Genomic DNA, 23,256 nt, shown 5'->3' with positions numbered 1-23,256 from the left:
GCTGAAGCCAGCATGTCCTCTTCTGCGTCCTCTTCCGTGTCCTCTTCGGTCCCACAATGCACTGCACCGGCCCCGCAGTCACTTCCGATGCAGGCGCGGCATCCCTGCACAGCTTCTGGGCATGCCCAGAAGCTGTTTAGCAGGGAATGCTGCGCTTGCACCGGAACTGACGAGCGGGGCAGGTGCAGGTGCATTGATTCCTGGGAGCGATCACGTTCAGCTCCCAGGAGTCATTGCAAACCGGAAGTGACGGCGCGGCCCGCGGCCGCGGAGGGAGGAAGTGGAAGGAAGGTGAGTATATTTTCTTCAATATCAAGGTAAGTGAGGTGACCCTCATCAAGCGGATGGCCGAAAATCAATTTTGGCGATTTTGAGGCCGGAACACCGCTTTAACACATAAAAAAAAAAGTTGCAATTTGCAATTTTGTATAACATGGACCAATTTAAAAGCCGATATTTACTTCTATGAAACAGATCATGATGGCAGGCTGTGTAAAATAACGAGATTTTAGTTAATGGTACTGAAGTGTTTAGTGAAAACACAAATAAAAGACTTAGATTTTCATATTTTACAATTATAGAGCTTAACATTTAAATATGTTTAAAAGTGTCTGCAGGAAATGCGTACTGTCTATACCAGCCAATCAGATTTCAATTGTTGTATTTTATTATGGGTAAAGATCAAAGAAAAGTTTAATTGGCTGATATGGGAAACACATATACTTCTTTACAGACATTTATATACACGAGGGCTAATTAAGTAATAAGGAGAGCAAAACTGTTAGGCTTGGCAAAATGAATTAAAGCGGATGAAGGGAAATACCAACTATGAATTGGATGGATTATTTCCAATGGCAAAAGAAATTTCATTAGATATAAAAGACAGGATATATGACTTTGGAGAACATCATTTTATGTGATCTTACACAAATTAATTCCATGCAACTTCAGCTAACAGTTTCTAGTCTACCTTCTGCTATGTCCTGCCAACAGAATGATGTACTGTGCCAAAGCTGGCTGTACAAGCTAAGAATTGGCAATTCTACCTGTATCTATATATAACATATATATATATTTTTAAATGAATTAAACACATAGGTAGCACAGTATCCTAATTAACTTTCACTCAAAAGCTTAGAAAAAGAAAAGATGTAAGACAGTTTATAACGTATTTACAGTTTGGCACTGGCTGTTTAGTAGTAACCCCACTACTAAAATATCCTTTAAATGTGATCTAATTCATTAAATTATTTCATACAGATATAGTTAGAATATATCTGTTTTGCTGCAGATACTCAACCCAATCAACACAGAACCCTTATAACCAGTGGTGGGATTCAAAAATTTTAGTAACCAGTTCCGACTTTCCCAGCAGAATGACCAGCGTGCCCCCTTTAAATGCACAGAGACCAGCGTGCCCCCTTTCAATGCACAGTGACCAGCGTGCCCCCCTTTCGATGCAGAGAGACCAGCATGCCCCCTTTCAATGCACATTGCCCCCAATGATTGCAGAGTGCCAGCCACAGAATTGTCCTCAATGATTGCAGAGTGCCAGCCACAGAATTGTCCTCAATGATTGCAGAGTGCCAGCCACAGCATTGCCCCCAATCATTGCAGAGTGCCAGCCACAGCATTGCCCTCAATGATTGCAGAGTGCCAGCCACAGCATTGCCCCTAATGATTGCAGAGTGCCAGAACACAGCATTGCCCCCAATGATTGCAGAGTGCCAGCCACAGCATTGCCCCTAATGATTGCAGAGTGCCAGCCACAGCATTGCCCCCAATGATTGCAGAGTGCCAGAACACAGCATTGCCCCCAATGATTGCAGAGTGCCAGCCACAGCATTGCCCTTAATGGTTGCAGAGTGCCAGCCACAGCATTGCCCCCAATGACTGCAGAGTGCCAGCCACAGCATTGCCCCCAATGATTGCAGAGTGCCAGCCTCACATTGCCCCCAATGATTGCAGAGTGCCAGCCACACATTGCCCCCAATGATTGCAGAGTGCCAGCCACACTTTGCCCCCAATGATTGCAGAGTGCCAGCCTCACATTGCCCCCAATGATTGCAGAGTGCCAGCCACACATTGCCCTCAATGATTGCAGAGTGCCAGCGATCCCCCCGCACTTACCTCTCTCGCAGCTTCTCTGCAGTCCCCGGCTCCCCGCGTCTCCGAGTCTTCAGTCCTCCCGCGGCGCCTCCTCCTCGTCCAATGGCACGGTGTTTGCCTTTCGGCCAATCAGGAAGCGGGAGGACCCGCTCCCTGATTGGCCAGGAGGAGGTTCCGTGTGACAATAGCGAATTCTCATTCGCTATTGTCACAGAATGGGCGGGTCGGGGCGCACTGCTCCGCTTCTTGGCCGCCACGTCTGCGGCTGCGCGGTCCGAGCGCGGGACATTCAATTGTACTGCGCTCGGACGCGCAGAGGGATTCAGCCGGTTCTGCAAACTAGCAGAATGTTAGTAACCGGTTCTATGGAACCGTGCGAATCGGCTGAATCCCACCACTGCTTATAACCATTTCTAGTAAGTTTCTACATTGCTCAAAAAAATTAAAGGAACGCTTTGAAAACACATCAGATCTCAATGGGGAAACATACCATGCTGCATATCTATACTGATATGGACTGGGTAATGTGTCAGGAACAAAAGGATGCCACATCGTTTAATCAACCTACAGAGGGCTGATCTCCAAGGCACCCCCGAAAATCAAAGTAAAAAAATGATGCAGAAGGCTAGTCCATTTTGCTGAAATTTCATTGCAGCAACTCAAAATGGTACTTAGTAGTTTGTATGGCCCCCATGTGCTTGTATGCATGCTTGCCAACATCTAGGCATGCTCCTAATGAGACAACCAATGGTGTCCTGTGTAATTTCCTCCCAGATCTTGACCAGGGCATCACTGAGCTTCTGAACAGACTGAGGTGCATCCCGGCAGTGTTGGATGGACCAAAACATAATGTCCCAGAGGTGTTCTATTGGATTTAGGTCAGGTGAGCGTGGAGGCCATTCAATGGTATCAATTCCTTCATCCTCCAGGAACTTTTTGCATACTCGCACCACATGAGGCCGGGCATTGTTGTGCACCAGGAGGAACCCAGGACCCACTGCAACAGCGTAGGGTCTGAGGATTTCATCCCAATACCTAATGGCAGTCAGTGTGCCATTGTCTAGCCCATACAGGTCTGTGCGTCTCTCCATGGATATGCCTCCCCAGACCATCACTGATCCACCACCAAACTGGTCCCGCTGAATGATGTTTCAGGCAGCATAACATTCTCAACGGCTTCTCCAGGACCTTTCACATCTGTCACATGTGCTCAGGGTGAACCTGCTCTCGTCTGTTAAAATCACATGGCGCCAGTGGCGGATCTGCTAATTCCGGTGTTCAATGGCAAAAGCCAATCCAGCTCCACCATGCTGGGCAGTGAGCACAGGGCCCTCTAGAGGAAGTTGGGCCCTCAGGCCACCCTCATGAAGTCTGTTTCTGATTGTTTGGCCAGAGACATTCACACCATGGCCTGCTGCAGATCATTTTGTAGGGCTCTGGTAGGACTGCTCATCCTCTTCCTCCTTGCACAAAGGAGCAGATACCGGTCCTGCTGATGGTTTAAGGACCTTCTACAGCCCTGTCCAGCTTCCCTAGAGTAACTGCCTGTCTTCTAGAATCTCCTCCATGCTCTTGAGACTGTGCTGGGAGACACAGCAACCTTGTGGCAATGGCACGTATTGATGTGCCATCCTGGAGGAGTTGGACTGCTTGTGCAACCTCTATAGGGCCCAGGTGTCACCTCATGCTACCAGTAGTGACACTGACCCTAGCCAAATACAAAACTAGTAAAAAACAGTCATAAAAGATGAGTAGGGAAAAAAAATTCAGTGGCCTTCACCTGTAAAACCATTCCTGTTTCGATGGTCATCTCATTGTTGCTCCTGCACCTGTTGTTAATTTCATTAACATCAAAGCAGCTAAAATTGATTAACAACCCCCTCTTCTACTTAGCTGACCAGATCAATATTCCAGGAGTTTAATTGACTTGATGCTATACTGTGATAAAAAAGTGTTCCTTTAATTTTTTTGAGCAGTGTAAATTAGTGGCTGCTTCTTCCATCTATCAAAAAAAATGTTTAAATGCAATAATGCTGCTAGGTGTGAGGCGAAACATAGACATACAGATACAACTCAGGATTGACAAATAATTTATTTCATGTAATAATCTTTGTTTTAAAAAGGATTATGTCTGTGTGCATAGTTATAAATTAATGTATAGTTATTTGTCTACATTTGTAGTCTGAGTCTTCAACTAGAAAGCAATATCCGTAACTACCACAACCTGAGGTGTGCCAAAGTCATGCTGGTCAGTATACCTAAAAGAGGGCATACTCCAAGTATACAGGTGTCTGAAAATAGAAAAAAACGGGGGGGGGGGGGGAATACGGGTGAGAGTGAACCAGAAGGAGACAGACTGACACGTGCCTGCCAGAGGAGGAGGAATATTTACCCCCCAGACTCCTTCTACAAATACAGGCTGGCCGAAGGCCAACCTTCATACATTTCTGTCTATATTTACCCCAAATTCTTGTTTAACCACTTGCCGACTGCATAACATCTATCTACGTCGGCAGTCAGCCCCTCGCAGGCAAAGTGACGTAGTACTACGTTGCTAGCCTGTGAGGGTCTAGGGAGCGAGCGTGCGCCGCTGGAGGCGCACTCCCGCTCGCTCACGCCCCCCCCCGCGCATGTGACCGGCGGACCCGATGTCCGCCGGTCACTCGCGATCGTCGGTTACACCGGGAGAAAGGCAGGCGGCTAATGTAAACAAAGCCACCTGTCATTCTCCCCTGTGTAACAGCACAGATCATACGGTCCTGCTATGTAGGACCGTAGATCTCTGCTGTTACATTACAAGCCACATCCAATCACAGTAAGAAACACGCCCCTAGGGACACACTTAACCCCTCCTTCTCAAATAAAGTTAACCCCTTCCCTGCCAGTGTCATTTTTACAGTAACAGTGCATATGTATAGCACTGATTACTGTAGTAATGTCACTGGTACCCTCAAAAGTGTCAAAAATGTCAGTCAAGGGTCCGATCTGTCCGCCGCAATGTCGCAGTCCTGCAAAAAAATTGCAGATTGCCGCCATTACTCGTTAAAAAAAAAAACAATAAAAATGACAAAAATCTTTCCCTTGGTTAGTAAACGCAATAACTTTTGCGCAAACCAATCAAAATATGCTTTTTGCAATTTTTTTTTTTTACCAAACATATGTAGCAGAAAACAAATTGGCCAAAAATGTTAAAAAATTTTGATTTTTACATTTTTTTGGGGGGAATTTCATATAAAAAATGTGAAAAATATTGTTATTTTTGCAAAATTGTCGCTCTTTTTTTGTTTATAGCGCATGATCAAAAAATAGCACAAGTGATCAAATACCACCAAAAGAAAGCTCTGTTTGGGGGAAATAAAGGACGTCAATTTAATTTGGGTACAGCGTCGCACGACCGCGCAATTGTCCGTTAAAGTCACACAGTGCCGAATCGCAAAATAGGCCCTGGTCAGGAAGGGGGTAAAATCTTCCGGGGCTTAAGTGGTTAAAACTAGCTAGGATTTCCCTTATATTCTATATAGCTAAATGGGTGGTACTGTAAGACTTCAGGGTGACAAGGAGATTGATGCATCACTTACAGCTCTACACAGTCACTGGAAACGATATATCATCCAGCTTGAAACAATAAACAGGTTAGATTTGTACCTCTTCAGAATCAGGAAAAGACAGACGTCTCCTAGGGTCTTAACATTTCAAGCACACATGCAGAACTCACTGGTTCTCTGTTCAAGCCTAGTGCCTTATCAACATGGGGCTTTAGCTTATCAGATAATGTAAAGCAACACAATCCAAAGCTGTCCTGTAAAATGTGATGAATGGAGAAAGTTATTTTTATTTGAGGGTCCCTTACGTTTAAAAGTTTACTCGATCAGTTATTTTTAAATGAATTTAAGTGGTTGTAAAAAAAAGAAAACAATATAAATTATAGACTCCTAATTATGTTTTATGAACTATCTGTGCTTTTGGTTTTTGTAAGGTAATTAAATTACTGTAGAAAATACCTGTTGATCCTGCCAGTATTAGTGATGGGCTCGGGTGTGTTCGGATCGAGCCTGCCAGGAAGTCATCACTGCACATCGCCATTTATAGCCAGTGAGGCATTTCCCGACCAGCAGCTGCACATACACACACTGCCTATGATTGGCGGTGAGCAGTGCTGGCTTCCCGTCGGGCTCGATCCAAACCCATCGCTATTCCCCATCTGGTTAGTGGTGGCAACAATCTGCAGGTACATCTAACCTCTGCAGCGTTGTCACTGCACTGCACATGCTCAAAATATCAAGCAAAACTAAAGCCGACTCTACGACCTTATGTACACTGAACATTATAAAAATGTCAGTAGCTTTAGCTGTTGAATGCTTCTTTAAAAACGCAAGTTTTTTTAGCGTTTTGCATTAGCGTTTTTAAGTGTTTTTTTTTTTAGCATTTGCATTTTTGTCATTTTTTTAGCAACACTATACTCACAAAAAAGCTGATGGCTCAAAAACACTAGTTTTCAGAGTTAGAGCGTTTTAACACTAGTTCTGAGTTTTTTCTCCAGCCAGAAAACCTTCCTGCTAAAAACTGCTGATGAAAGCCTATTTGTGTATGGACACATAGGATAACATGCTGCAGAGTTTATCGGCTGCAGAAAAAAACACCAGAAGCCAAACACAGCAGCTGTAAAAATGTCCAGTGTGCATGAGGCTTACCTTACACTCGCTATGCCCAGTGGTGTATTTTGGTTTTGTGCTGCCCCCCCCCCAATCTAAATTTGTGCCATCCCAGCCACTTTAAAATTGTGCACTCCTGTGGGCGACATAGGTGATGCTTTAAAATCATTTACAGGTTACGACTTTAGATTTATAGAGGAGGTCTGGGGCTAGAATTATTGCCCATAATCTGATGTTCACAGTGATGCCTCACATGTGTGGGACGATCTCTGTTTGCATGCGTGCAGGACCAACACGCACGTTCGCCTTTGCATGGGAGGACAGGGGCACTTTAAAAAGAACATTTTCAATTATTATTTGATTGAATTATTTATTTATTTTTTTACATTGTTACTTTATTTTTATTTATTTTTTTAATCAATTTTATTGCTGTGACAAGGAATGTAAATATCTTTGTGACAGCAATAGTCAGTGACAGGTACTCTTTATGGAGAAATTCCAAATCCCTCCTTTGCACTTAAAAGCTTTCAAAACACCAAGATCGTTGTTTTTGAATGCTTTAGATATGTGAAAACTGGTGCCGATGGCTCCCGAGTTAACCGGAAGTGATGTCATATCATCACTTCCAGTTTAATGTTGCGAACAGCCGAGCAAAGCTGATCCCAATGGGAAGGGAGAGCCCGGGAGAGCCGCGGAAAGTGGTGGGAGGGACATTCATTTGGCTGGCTTCTGTCGGGCGGGCATGCAGGAAAACCACCAGCCGACCAGCTCCCGATTAGCTCTCTCAGCTAATGGCTGAGAGCACTGACGGGAGTGTTCTAGCGGCGGGTGGCCATCCCCTCGTCAGAACAAAACAGCTCGGCTGGGGAGATCAGTGTACTAACGTCGGAATGTTAGTACAGCGGCTCCGACCGGAGCTGTCAGGTTTTTTTCGTTCAACCAAAAAAAATTATTAGTGTGTACTAGGCTTAAAGGGTAACTCCACTTTCGTGGGGGAAAAAAATCAGCAAGTAAAGTAACATTATAGCATATATAACTGCGACACAAATCATATTGTAATTGAATGTTATTAAAAATTACCTTTCCTTTTTAATCTGCAGCTGTTGTAATTTTCTGAATAAGCAGTGCAATATGGCTACCTGGAGCTGTTCTGTACACAGAATGTGTACTGACCACACCATACAAACATCATTTCCTGCTTGTGTGATTGGCTCACTGATTTTCCCAGAAGTCTGCCTAAGATACAAGTCAGATTTCTGGCATCCCCTGAACAAAAATGTCATTTTTGGTGAGATACTCCCAATAGGAACACGTCTAAAGGGATGCAGACCCAGCAGCTTTCCTCATTAGAGCCCTGCAGGTGTACAGCTGATTGATAATTATAAAACCACTCAGCAAAGAAGCACAGAGTAACAATCAATGATTTCTTCAGAATAAAAAGATAAGGGGTGCTGCTATAGCCCCCCCTTTCTTTATGGGATGGTGGCAGGGGAAAAACCTAAGTGTTAGCTATGGGGCTTCCCTTTAGGTGGTCAGGGTAGTGAACTTTTGACCTGAGTCAGTCTGAGGTAGATAACAGGAGTTTTATTTTGAATTACATTTTTTCCCGCCTGTTTTTTAAGGCTATCACTGGGCAGATTTTGAGTGTGGAGCTCCGCTCCCGCTCAAATATTCCCGCTCCTGGTCAGCATTTCCAGCTCAAGCTGGTTCCAAAAGAGGGCTATTTAAGAAGCGACCGCGGGACTCCGGGTCACTTCATTCCTGTCAGGACCTCAGCATTCAGCGTTCCTGTACTACCTCTCGTCATGAGCCTTATTAGGAAGCTGTTAGAAAAAGCTGGCGAGGAGGGCAGCGAGGACTGGCTCCGCCGCTGCCTTGAATTACCATTGTCATCGGCGCAGTCAGCCTCGGACTCTTTGGTGTCAGCAGCCATCGGTGTTCCCAGCGACAGCGGAAGAGGAGTCCCGGTGGAGGAAAGAGCAAGTGAGGAGCCATCTTGCCCGGCGGATGTCGGAGTTATGGCAGCCGGGTCATCGCACAGGCGCAGTAGCGTCTCTTCGGTCATTCACGAAATGGAGGCTGGCCCATCAAAGAGACGTCGGATGCCCCGGAAGAACTACTCACCGTCAACCGGAAGGGATGAGGCCGGTCCGTCACGGAGAAGTTCCCCCCACGGAAGAGGAGGCCGTCGCCCGAATCGGAGCCAGGCAGAGGAGACATCGCAGAGGCAGCGCACCCCTGGGTGCAGGGCGTCAGACGATAGGTCGGTACCCGCCACTCCGGAGGGGGGCCCACCTCCGGCCGCCAGAGAAGCATCCTCTTCAGCACAGGCCGGAGCGTCGGCTCTGCCTGCCTCGGGTGAGTCATCTGCCCCTGAGTCCATGATGTCATTGATGTCACAATTGCTGTCTTAATTTAGGTCTTTCACTGAGCATTTTAAAAATTCTCCCGAAGTTCCTAATGATGCTAGTTCTGTGTGGATAGCGCCACCTAGTGGGGAAATTACAGTCAGTCAGCCTGCTTCCTCTTTTGATCTAGCTCAGAGCCAGAACTTACCCGAAGTGTGTTTAAGGGAACCATTGACTTGTGAAGTATCCCCCCTTGGTTTTCACCTTTCAGAAGTAATTAAAGAAAAGATCTGGCAAGGAGCATTTATTGACCTATTGTCTTTGCTACCATCAGCCAAGGACTTTGCCAATAAAAAAAGATGACGAGGAAAGGAAGAGACCAATTGCTAGGTCCTTTAATAACTGGCTACAAGCTTTTTTAATATATTCCAGCGTGCTTTGTGAAAAGTTCCCAAATAGAAGCGTGGGATTATTTCAGCACATGGAAATAGTCTTGGAGGCATATAAGAATTTTGGGGGTTTAGCCTGGTTTAGTTACGACGTAGCTTTCAGGCAAAAATTATCAGTTCAGCCTTCATTAAAATGGGGAGTGAAGGACGTGGGTCTGTGGCTTGACCTTTTTGTCCCTCAGCGGTCCTTTCTCCCCAAGCCTAATGCCAACCCTCAACAGACAGGCCTCCAGTCCTTTAAAAAAGGCCTCTGTTTCAATTACAATGAAACGCAATGCAGATGGCCCGGATCATGCAAATTTAAGCATGAATGCGCATTTTGCGCCGGGCCACATCCCGTGTTTAAATGTTTTAAGAAAATGGCAGCACAACAATCAGGTGTTCAAAAAAGCCAACTCCCCAGTGAAGCTGCCAGAAATGCTCCCCTGGCTCCTCCACTACCCAGACCGGGAGAAAGCGGACCTCTTAATTGAGGGATTTACATTCGGATTTGTGCTACCTTTCTTTAAGGGCAATGGCTGTGTCATCCATAGAAACCTAAAATCAGTTCTGGGCCTGCAAAGCATTGTGGCCTAAAAAATTGCTTCTGAACTAAAAGAGAGCAGATTTGCGGGTCCTTTTCCTGAGCCCCCGTTCGTGGATTTTAGGGCCTCTCCATTAGGCATAGTCCAGAAGAAAGAGCCGAATTCCTACAGATTGATCCACCACCTATCTTACCCCAAAGACGAATCCCTTAACGACGAAATTAGCGATGAATTGGCTACGGTTCAATACGCTACTTTCGAGGATGCCCTGGAGAGACTCCGGTTTGCAGGAAGGGGGGCTCTTTTGGCAAAGGCGGATATCAAATCCGCCTTTCGCCTGTTACCCATTCATCCGAGCAGTTTTAATTCCTTGGGTTTCCATTTTCTAAACCAATTCTATTTTGATAAGTGCCTCCCAATGGGTTGCTCATTATCTTGCTTTTATTTTGAAAGTTTCTCCACTTTCCTAGAATGGGTGGTTAGTCAGATTTCAGGGTCGCACCTCTTAGTACACTATTTAGATGATTTTCTTTTTATAGGCCCTCCTTCTTCTGACAACTGTGAAATTTTATTGAACACCTTTTTAAAAGTTTGTGAGCAATTTGGGGTCCCTTTAGCCCTCGAGAAAACGTTCCCCCCATGCAATTGCATAGTGTTTTTAGGTATCACGATAGATGCGGCCCGGATGGAGTTTAGACTACCGGAAGATAAGATTGAAAAGCTCCGCGGATCCCTGTTACAGACGATCAGAGTAAAAAAAGGTTTGTCTAAAAGAGCTACAGTCTCTATTGGGGCTGTTAGCTTTTGCCTCCAGGGTAATACCGGTAGGTAAAATATTCTCCAGACATATTTATGCAGCAATCTCGGGCCTGAAATCTCATCTCACGTGAGAGTTTCAGGTGAGATGAGGGAAGATCTTTTAGTGTGGATACAATTTTTGTTATTTTTCAATGGTGCTACGGTATGGCAGGAACCTTTTATCGTAGACAAAGAGTTTTTGCTTTTTACGGATTCGGCAGGGTCCAAGGGCTTTGCCGCCATTTGGCGTAACCATTGGTGCGCTGCACCATGGTGCGCCAAATGGAAAAATCTTGGTCTGATACGCAACATTGTCCTTCTAGAATTGTTCCCGATCATAGTGGCCCTGGAACTATGGGGCCAGTATTTTCGGAACAAAAGGATTATGGTACAGACGGACAACAAGGGCGTGTTATTCGCAATAAATTGTTTGTCCTCAAAATCACCGCCCGTTACCATAATGCTGAGGTATCTAGTTGCAAAGTGTCTGAAATTTAACATCTGGTTAAAAGCATCTTTTGTGCCGGGAAAAGATAATATTTTGGCAGACTGTTTATCCCGTTTTCAGATGGGACGATTCTTTCAGCTGCTGCCAACGGCAGATTTAACTGGACACTCCTGCCCGGGGCACCTGTGGGACCTGATCTAGCCAGTGTCATGGAAAATATTGAATTATCTCTAGCCCCGTCAACACTCGCTGGATATCGATCAGCCTGGTTGCTGTGGCTACAGCATCTTCAGTTGGCTAGTGTGCCATCGGATGATTTTTCCGAATCTTTGCTGTTATCTTTCTTGAACTCTCTATTTTTGAACAAATTCTCTTGGTCACATATCCACAAGATTCTTGCAGGAATATCATTTTTTCAAAAACTTCATAACAGGCCAGCTTGCCTTTCCTATTTTTCGATAAGGCAGGCTATGAATGGTTACAAAAAACTGCATTTCAAAACTGACGATAGGAAACCTATTACAGCTTTGGTTAAGGTTTGTTTTTCTGAATACGAGGCAAAATTATTTAGGGCTGCTTTTGTAGTTATGTTTTTCGCTGCACTCAGGATCTCAGAATTGATTCCTGATCGGAAATTGGGTTTTTCGGGTCTGCGTATTCAGGACATTTCATTTCATTCAGCTAGCGTCTGTATTTTTTTGGCGCATTCCAAGACCGACCAAATGGGATCCGGAAAGCAAATTACTCTTTATGAGTTCAGGAATTCTTCAATCTGCCCTGTCTCTCTTTTAAAAGATTACGTTTCGATGAGACCGTGCATTAATGACGTTTTATTCATCCATTTCTCAGGAAAACCTCTCTCTCGTTTTCAATTTTCGGCGGTATTGCGTATGTGTTTGCAGCATCTGAATTTAAGCGAGGAAAAAATAACCTCTCACTCGTTCCGCATCGGGGCTGCTACAGAGGCGGTTAGGCTGGGTTTAGGGGTGGAAACGGTTAAAAGAATTGGTAGGTGGTCTTCAGACTGCTACAAATCTTACGTACGCCCTAACGCTTATATTTGATTTCAGGGAACAACCTCTCGGTCTGGATCCTGGGCCATTCATATATTCACTGGGCCCAGCAACGGGCGAAGAAAAGGGTCTACACCGAGAACTTAGGATTGGACAGGAACAAGTTTCAAGTTGTTTGCTTTGGTAAACGTGGTATGGTATGGGCTGAGCTTGTTACTGAAATTTTAAGGCTTACCAGATCAGCCCCCCTCCTGATATCTTAGTAATACACCTGGGGGGTAACGACATTGGGAGGTTAAAAACCTTAGATTTATTATTTTCCATTCGTGATGATTTGGTTTTATTTCAATCACTATTCCCCGAGCTACGTCTAGTTTTCTCTGAAGTGATTCCTCGTTTGGTTTCTTTCCATTATTACGGTTTCAAGCCAATAGAGAGGATGAGAAAACGCTTAAATAGAGGTCTTTCCAAATTATTGGGTGGTTTAGGAACCCTGTCTTTTAGGCACGTTGAGTTAGAGGGTGGTTTGTTGGGTCTTTATCGGAAGGATGGTTTCCATCTTTCCGATATTGGCCTGGATATCCTGAATAATAATTTGGGTACATGTATTGAACTGGCCGCGTGCTGGGATGGTGGGGACAGGCGGAAATTTTCCGCCTGTCTGGTGGATAATGTTGGTAAAAGTTCTAGTGATGTTTTGTCAACCTGAGCCGTCTGGCTAGGTTGTTGTTGATGTAAGTCTATTCTGAAATGTAAACACAGTTTTTTAAAATTATTTATTTATGTAAAGTCAATAATAAAGCAGCCACGGCCTTTTTACATGCAAGCTAATTGGTGTGGTCTATTTATTAAAAAAAAAAAAAAAAAAAAGGGTATAGTGTATTTTACATGTTTATATGAACGACTGTATAGTTAACCACATGCCGACCGCCGCACGACTATCTACGTCGGCGGTCAGCCCCTCACAGGCAAACTAACGTAGGTCTACGTTGCTTGCTTGTGAGGGTCTAGGGAGCGAGCGCGCGCCCCCGGAGGCGCGCTCCCGCTCCCGCGTGGTCACGGACCCCCCCGCGCGTGTGACCAGCGGACCCGATGTCCGCCGGTCACTCGGCGATCGGCGGGGGAGAGGGAGAATGTCAGGCAGCTTGTGTAAACAAGCGACCTGTCATTCTCCTTGCTGTTAGGATACTGATCACTCGGATCTAGTATGTAGATCCGTTGATCAGTGTCCATACAGCTCAAGCCCCAGCCAATCACAGTTAGAATCACGCCCCTAGGGACACACACAGCCCCTCCCTCCCAAATAAAGTTAACCCCTTCACTACCAGTGTATTTTTACAGTAACAGTGCATATATATAGCACTGATTACTGTAGAAATGTCACTGGTAACCCCAAAAGTGTCAAAAATGTCAGTCAAGGGTCCGATCTGTCCGCCCCAATGTCGCAGTACCGCAAAATCGCAGATCGCCGCCATTACACGTTAAAAAAAAAAACAACAAAAATGACAGAAATCTTTCCCTTTGTTAGTAAACGCGATAACTTTTGCGCAAACCAATCAAAATACGCTTTTTGCGATTTTTTTTACCAAACATAGGTAGCATAAAACAAATTGGCCGAAAAAGTAAAAAAATTTTGATTTTTACATTTTTTTTGGGGGGAATTTCATATAAAAAAATGTGAAAAATATTGCTATTTTTGCAAAATTGACGCTCTTTTTTTGTTTATAGCGCGTGATCAAAAAATTGCACAGATGATCAAATACCACCAAAAGAAAGCTCTGTTTGTGGGAAAAAAAGGACGCCAAATTCGTTTAGGTACAGCGTCGCACGACCGCGCAATTGTCCGTTAAAGTCCCGCAGTGCCGAATCGCAAAATACCCCCTGGTCGGAATGGGGGTAAAATCTTCCGGGGCTTAAGTGGTTAAATTATAAAGTTGGGTTAAAAATTATTCAGGATAAACATCCTGCCTACCATTCCCATAACAAAAGGTAGGACTCTGCAACAAAGTTGGTTAAAATCCATGCAATGTACAGAGATCACCCACAGGGGAATGTTATTTTCTCGACAAAAGTGGAGTTACGCTTTAAATAACCAACAAGGCCTAAGACTTCCGTTCCACCAAACTGAAAAGAAGGGCTTGTTATACATCTGTATATTCTGCAGAATATCTACAGCGTGCACAATAATTATCTTCATCAAGTAATCAAAACTATGTTTCAGATTACACGATGAACTTATTTGGGACATTTAGGGAAGGTGAAAATTCTCTGAAATGAAGCTTAACTTCATGAAGGCTCTTTGTGTAAAACATCTGCGGCACCTTGTACCATATACCTTAATGCTGCCAATTAAAACACTTTGCCAGATTTCCAGTGCTGATTATAATTAGTGCCCTCTGACCTTCCACAAATTGCACACTTGGAGTATCCAAGCGTTAGGGTGCACGTGCACTTCTATTTACTGTCACTCACAATGTAAACCATTACGCTTGTTCAATATCTTGCCTGCCGTCTCTGACAATATGTTATTATCTAGTCGTGTATTTTGCACTGTGGGATATTTTGTTCAAGCATTTCTATTGCTGAAGAATTTGTGACCACAAAATGAGCAGAGAGTCTTTGACATTGACATGTAGTATGGGCCAATCTACCTGATGTTGGAGCTTTTAAAGAACTAAGATGAAATATTGAACATGGTGAAAATAAATAGCTTAAAAGGCTTGCTAATGTCCATCATTTTTTCTATATGTGGTCAATTTGTAGCCCCTCTATAGTAGGACATGTAATTACTAGCAGAGGGAAGGTGCACGCGGATGAGACAATTTGCAGAAAATGAAAAAAAAAAAAATAGAAATAATAAGTTCCTTAGCACTCAATTCAGCAGGTCAGCACAGAGTTGGGGCAGATCAGCACTTAATTTGATTTGGGTTACTAAGTCCTAGCATTATCTTGCTACCAAGAAGAACATTCTTGGCTGTATGACAAGATTTTAATATACATACCAATGTAACTGGTTCCCTTAATCAAGGGTACCCAACGTATAGCAGAGTGCAGAAAGCTTTACTACGCTTTACTTAGAAAAATATCTGTCTGCACACACACACATGGAAAGGTTTACCCCAGCTCAAATAAAAAAATGGGGTGAAGGACAGATCGGTTTTCATCAGATCTTATCAAACCGTACAATTGGATCCAGGCTGGCGCATTAAATAGAATCCCGTTTGCACTTTGTAAGTTCCCCACATGGTGAACACAGCTCAGAACTGACATACCACATGTGGATTCTAACCCTTATATTTACTTTTCAATATCTCTGCTACACGAGACACATTAATGACTATAGTAGAGTTTGATCAAACAGCACACTGATGCAATAAAATTAATGATCCTGTGCGCAGGATCTTGTTTTGAAAGGCTGTAAGAAAGATCCAGTATAAAAAAGAAAAAATGAAATTATCCATAAAATGCTTGTGTTTATATGTACAACATTTATGGCTCGTTTCCACTGAGCTTTCTGGTACGGTTCGGTTTGGTACGGTACGCTATTTATGCCGTTTCCATTATGAATGTTACCCTAATTCCGAACCGTACCGTACCACTTTTTGGTACCCTTTTGTTGGGGTACCAAGCACATTAGTACCGTGCCAACAGAGTAGAGCTACACTCTGCAGAACTTTGATTGGTTGACAGAGAATCGTCTATCACAGCTTTCTTGCTACACCACGCCTATCATGAAAGGGTACTATTGGCGGTGGAAACGCAAGGTGTACCGTTCCGAACCGTACCGTACTGAACCGAACCGTACCGTACCACTCAGTGGAAACGAGGCATAAGGCTCTGTTCGCAGCTAGGGGTCCCGGATTGCAGGGGGGAATCATAGCGATTCTGCCCACGATCCCGAATTGACGCAAATCATGGGATGCATGTGCGATCCCCGATACTTCCAATGGCAGTTCCAAGTCTTCTTTTAAATGACAGGTGTCCCACAATTCTTTTTAACCGCAAATCGTTGGGCGACGATCACAGCAAAATCAGGCCGTGATTAGGGTGCCATTGGAAATATTGGGGAAGCGATCTGAGTTGATTCGGATGCCTAAATGTGAACAGGGCATAAGGCGTGAAAAATGCTACTTCCATTCCATTTAATGTACACCCATACACATGTACTTGTGTTTACATGTGTACAAGCATAAAATACCGACCTTGAACACAGATTTTTCTTTTCTGATTTTACAGATCTGAACACAGAACAAGTTTACTAAATGTTATGCACTGTGTGCTTGGACCAATGGAAAACAATAGGGCCACGTTCACACCTGAGCGATTTTAAGCTTAAACCTTGTAGCTCTAAAACGCTCAGCAAGCCAAATCCCATTCATTTCAATGGCCCCTGTTCACATATGAGTGTTCTGTCGCCTGAAGCAAAACGCCTGTCATTTAAAGAACAAGAGCTTCTTTTTGTCAGATTACAAGTGTTTTTGGCCCCATAGACCTCAACAGAAAACATGTGACTTGAGCGTTACAAGCATTTTGTCGCTCGTTTTCTGCTCAAACAGCAGCTCTCCACCCCAAATTCCCTCTCCCTCTCCCTAGTGCTTTCTTTTGGCTAAACAAAAATGCCTGAAGCTGTAAAAATGCCTGTAAAAAAGCTGCACAAACACTTTAAAAAAGCTTGTAAAAAGCTGCAAAAATGGTTAAAAAAACGCCCGAAAAACACCAGTAAATCACTACGCTCAAGTGTGAATGGAGCCTTAGGCTTCATACACAAAGCTCTACAGGGGCCGCACAGCATGCAGAGCCTGCATAATCACTCTCCTGGATTCCACTGCTAATGTGTACAGTTGTCCACTGAAATAATATAGAAGATACAGCAGTGTGTGGTTATGCACCAGGGGTTGCATAAAGAACCTGCATAGATCTATGCTCCAGATGCATTCAAAGCATACATCTATGAGTGTGCAGGTGCTTTACATGACCCCTGGCAAATACAGTATCTCACAAAAGTGAGTACACCCCTTACATTTTTGTAAATATTTTATTATATCTTTTCATGTGACAACACTGAAGAAATTACACTTTGGGGGAGATTTACTAAAACTGGTGAGTGCAAAATCTGGTACTGCTGTGCATGGTAGCCAATCAGCTTCCAGGTTTTATTGTCAAAGCTTACTTGAACAAGCTGAAGTTAGAAGCTGATTGGCTACCATGCACGGCTGTACCAGATTCTGTCTGCACCAGTTTTAGTAAATCCCCCCCTTTGCTACAATGTAAAGTAGTGAGTGTACAGCTTGTATAACAGTGTAAATTTGCTGTCCCCTCAAAATAACGCAATACACAGCCATTAATGTCTAAACCACTGGCAACAAAAGTGAGTATACCCCTAAGTGGAAATGTGCAAATTGGGCCCAAAGTGTCAATATTTTATGTGGCCACCATTATTTTCCTCACCTGGTTGCCATCACACACGCTTGACACCATCTGAACCAAATAAATACCTTTGTCTTTGTCTCATCAGACCACAGGACATGGTTCCAGTAATCCATGTCCTTAGTCTGCTTGTCTTCAGCAAACTGTTTGCAGGCTTTCTTGTGCATCATCTTTAGAAGAGGCTTCCTTTTGGGACGACAGCCATGCAGACCAATTTGATGCAGTGTGCGGCGTATGGTCTGAGCACTGACAGGCTGACCCCCCACCCCTTCAACTTCCCACTCATACATCAATTTCCCAAAGACAACCTCTGGATATAATGCTGGGCATGTGCACTCAACTTCTTTGGTCGACCATGGCGAGGTCTGTTCTGAGTGGAACCTGTCCTGTTAAACCACTGTATGGACTTGGCCACCATGATGCAGCTCATTTTCAGGGTCTTGGCAAACCTCTTATAGCCTAGGCTATCTTTATGTAGAGCAACAATTCTTTTTTTCAGGTCCTCAGAGAGTTCTTTGCCATGAGGTGCCATGTTGAACTTCCAGTGACCAGTAAGAGAGAGAGTGAGTGCGATAACAACAAATTTAACACACCTGCTCCCCATTCACACCTTAGACCTTGTAACACTAACGACTCACATGACACCGGGGAGGGAAAAAGGCTAATTGGGCCCAATTTGGACATGTTCACTTAGGGGTGTACTCACTTTTGTTGCCAGCAGTTTAGACATTAATGGCTGTGTGTTGAGTTATTTTGAGGGGGACAGAAAATTTACACTGTTATACAAGCTGTACACTCACTACTTTACATTGTAGCAAAGTGTAATTTCTTCAGTGTTGTCACATGAAAAGATATAATAAAATATTTACAAAAATGTGAGGGGTGCACTCACTTTTGTGAGATACTGTACATGCGGACAGCCGCATCTCCTAATTCATCTCAGGGGCTATACAGGGTGTTAGTGGGTCCTGATAGAGTAACTGTGCAGGCTTTCCATACTGTATATATAAAGAGTGATAACCGCGCTAAGGTGAAGAAAAATTAATAATAAGAAGCAGCGACTTCAAGTGTGACCACACCCTTAGATAATGTATAGAAAAATAAGTCGCGCTGAGTGATGTGGATTAAACAAATAAATGTCCAAACAATCAAATGTCCCAAAATGTCAACTTGAAATGACGTTGAAAGAATGAACAAACTCCAAGGTCTCTTAGGAAATGCGCTTACCAAACGACCACTAAAAATCTGCAAGATTCATATGTCGAAGTGTATTCACAGGCCAGGGAGATTGGAGTTCATATGTCAGGATCCTCAACGAGTGGTGTCATAAATAAACATGAAAGAAAAAACCTCCATAGTGTGATACCGTACAAATAATATAGTAATCAACTATATTAGATTCCACCACCAATAAGTGAAAAATCCTTGACCAAATGTGCAGCAGCTTACCAAATGAAAAAATGAAGCCAGTGAATATCCCAGTGATGGGAGAAAAGATGAAAAGGAAAAGCCACCACCAATTGTGAAGCCTCTTACCAAATATAAATTAAAGTGAGCAAAACACGATTATTCCAGATGTATCAAGAAGCCAAATACGCCACTCAAGAGCACTGCAAGCCTCTTACCAGATGATAGAGGATATGCAGAGTATGATCACTTCCCCATCAATAGGTAAACAGCTCCGGGACCAAATGGCATCAATAAGTATTGCTGTAGATCTCAGTACCAGCGTATTGAATTGCACCAGCCCGAGTAGAAAAGAAAGCGCCAATAGTGTAATAAATTCTAACAGATTTATTGTATAAAAGAAAAAGCACTTACAAACATAGTAGTTAAAAGTCACGAAGGATGAGAAGCCGCCGGCCGGACGGCAAAGCGCATCCGCTCCTTAGATAACTTCCGGGAATGACGTCAGCACGCCGCGACCTGTACTGTATGGTCCCTGTACAGTCATGTGCATAAAGGCTAAAACTGTGCTTGGATCAGTAAACAAAAAAAAGCAAAAAAAAATGCAGTACTGCAACACTGCTTTTTTTGCAGTCATGTGCATGAAACCTTAAAGCCCAACTGTGGGCAGAAAAGAAATGATGTAAGTCCAACAGTTTTAAATATATAGCGTAAGAACACCACATAACAAAAATGTGTATTAAACATATACATATTAGTGATCGACCGACATCGTTTTTTTATTGCCGATACCGATACCAATATTTTGGTCATCGGACATCGGTATCAGCCGATATTGGCCGATATTTTTGGAGATTTAATTTTTTTTTTTCACAGGAACTCTGGTGGAGGGATCTGGGGGTCTAAAAGACCCCAAACCCCTCTTCTGCACTTAAAAGCATTCAAAACGCCAAGTTTGGCTGTTTTGAATGCTCACATTTTTTTTCATTTGCCGCCGAGTACCCGGAAGTGATGTCATGACATCACTTCTGGGTTTTTTTTACACGGAGACCCGATCAGAGCCGAATGCGGCTTTCTTCGGGTCTTCTGTTCGGCAGCCATGCAGGTAGGATGCCCGGGTCTCCCGGTGGGACTCCTTGTAATGACAGCCGAGCGGCTTCTCAGCCGCATCGGTTGTCATTACAAGACGGCCGACCGTAGGCTATGGACGCCGGTACCGGGGTGATGCCTCTAGCTGCAGGCACTTTCCCAAAATATCGGTAATATCGATTCCGATATATCGGGGAAAGTGCATATCAGCCGATGATTGCCGATCATCGGTCGATCCCTAATACATATACTTGTGTACAATTTTGTACAAATATCCAAGTATGTCATATAACATCAAGCATAAAACAGAGTAGGTATTCGCTCCACTGGTAATACCAACAAAAATATATGTATGTATATAGGAATAGTGAGCACCACTAAAGTCATATAACAGCTGATGTTCAGAAATACCGTACATACAGGATTTTAGTACCCAAATTGGAATAATGAGAAGGATAGTTGAGCCAGAACCTGGTAAAAAGAGAGACGAGGAAAAATCCAACATTTCAGAGGCGGGTGAGAACCCCCTTTCCCAAGAACCTCCTTTTATGTGGTGTGCTTATTCTATATATTTAAAACTGCTGGACTAAAGCAACCCAAAAATTATGCAATTTTCTTTCCTTCCATCATGGTAGTAAGGAAAGAAAATTGTTCGATTCCCCCATCAACACAGTTAGTTTTAATGAATACATGCCTCCCACAGCGCTATTGTGTTAAAGTGGCTGGGAGCCTTTCCTACCGGCAGAACACAATCATCTTCTGGCAGCTAAAGCTGATGGCATTGATTGCATGAAAAAAATGTGACAGGTTGTTTGTACTAAAATTGATCAATGGATTGATTTCAGTACAACTAGCCTGCCCATAAATGAATCAAATCTTGGCCGGTCAGATTGATACACTGTGGATGAGTTAAAGCACCCTAAAAATAATCTATTGTTGGTTGCTTAATAGTATAGATAATAGTGGTGTGTAGGCCCTTATTGCTAATTACAGCCTTACGGCAGGACTGTGTTGGCACTGCAAATGTTAATAGCTCGTTTTGTGTTGGAAAAAAGAGAAACAATTTTACTTACCTGATCCTCTGCTCCCCATGATCAAGAATATTGTCCCTCAATATCCTCACATCCAGAGCAAGGTTATGGACCCTGCTCTGGTCTTGATGATGTCAGGACCCTAGATTGCTAGTGTGCTGGGGGTGCAGAAACTCCAAGCAAGAGCAGAGGATTTAGTAAGTATATCTCCTTTTACTGTATTGTTCCCCCAGACAAAACTGAGCAATTAACTATTGCAATGTAGGCATATAGGGCATCTGGAAAGTATTCACAGCGCTTCATTTTTTCCACATTTTGTTATTATACAGCCTTATTGCAAAATGTCTTATATTCATTATTTTCCTCAAAATTCTCAAAACAATACCCCATAATGACAACATGAAAGAAGTTTTTTTTAATTTTTTAGAAATTTAATAAAATAAAAAATAAACAAAATCCCATGTACATAAGTATTCAAAGCCTTTGCTCAATACTTTGTTGAAGCACCTTTGGCACCAATTACAGCCTTGAGTCTTTTTGAGTATGCAGGACCTCTCAAGCTCCATCAGGTTGGATGGGGAGCGTAAAAGCACAGCCATTTTCAGATCTCCCCAGAGATGTTCAATCGTGTTTAAGTCTGGGCTCTGGCTGGGACACTCAAGGACATTCACAGAGTTGTCCCGTAGCCACTCCTTTGTTATCTTGGCTGTGTGCTTAGGGTCATTGTGCCGTTGAAAGATTAACCTTTTGAGGTTCAGAGCGCTCTGGAGCAGGTTTTCATCAAGGATGTCTCTGTACATTGCTGCATTCATCTTTCCCTTGATCCTGAATAGTCTTCCAGTTCCTGCTGCTGAAAAACATCCCCACAGCATGATGCTGCCACCACCATGCTTCACTGTAGGAATGGTATTACCCAGGTGATAGGCAGTGCCTGGTTTCCTCCAGACATGACACTTGCCATTCAGACCAGAGAGTAAAATCTTTGTTTCATCAGACCAGAGAATTTTGTTTCTCATGGTCTGAGAGTCCTTCAGGTGATTTTGACAAACTCCAGGTGGGCTGTCATGTACCTTTTACTGGGGAGTGGCTTCCATCATGCCACTCTACCATACAAGCCTGATTGGTGGAGTGCTGCAGAGATGGTTGTTCTTCTGGAAGGTTTTCCTCTCTCCGCAGAGAAATGCTGGAGCTCTGTCAGAGAGACCATTCTCCCCCCGATCGTTCAGTTTGGCCAGGCAGCCCACTCTAGGAAGAGACCTGGTGATTCCAAACTTCTTCTGTTTACGAATGATGGAGACCACTGTGCTTTGAGACCTTCAATTCTGCAGAAAAATTTCTGTACCCTTCCCCAGATCTGTGCCTTCATACAATCCTGTCTCGGGGGTCTACAGACAGTTCCTTGGACTTCATGGCTTGGTTTGTGCTCTGACATGCACTGTTAACTATGTGACCTTATATAGACAGGTGTGTGCCTTTCCAAATCATGTCCAGTCAACTGAATTTTACCACAGGTGGACTCCAATCAAGTTGTAGAAACATCTCAAGGATGATCAGTAGAAGCGGGATGCGCCTGAGCTCAATTTTGAGTGTGATGGCAAAGGTTGTGAATATTTATGCACATGTGATTTGTTCGTATTTTATTTTTAATAAATTTGCAAAGATTTTAAACAAACTTCTTTCACATTGTCATTATGGGGTATTGTTTGTAGAATTTTGAGGAAAGTAATGCATTTTTTCAATTTTGGAAAAAGGCTGTAACATAACAAAATGTGGAAAAAGTGAAGCGCTGTGAATAATTTCCTGATACACTGTAGACCCTCTGCAAGGGATCATTTTTTTTATTTGCCCAAAGTTGGGCTTCAACCACTTTATGACTGCCTACCGCAGATTTATTGCGGCAGGCAGCCGCTCCTGGGCAAAGCGACGTAAATCTACGTCGCTCACTCTCAAAAGGCTAGGGG

At 43.6% G+C, this 23,256-nt stretch overlaps 1 protein-coding gene across 2 annotated transcripts in view; it reads right to left on the bottom strand.

The window, feature by feature from the left end:
- The window catches only part of PARD3B (par-3 family cell polarity regulator beta), a 2,025,707-nt gene that overhangs the window by 39,380 nt on the left and 1,963,071 nt on the right, over positions 1-23,256 (bottom strand). The window lies entirely within an intron of this gene.

Source organism: Pelophylax lessonae (genome assembly GCF_965119305.1).
Source record: "Pelophylax lessonae genome assembly, chromosome: 6".
Classification (NCBI taxonomy): Eukaryota; Metazoa; Chordata; class Amphibia; order Anura; family Ranidae; genus Pelophylax; species Pelophylax lessonae.
Note: the sequence above shows the minus strand (reverse complement) of the source record. Positions and strands in the feature narration are given on the sequence as shown.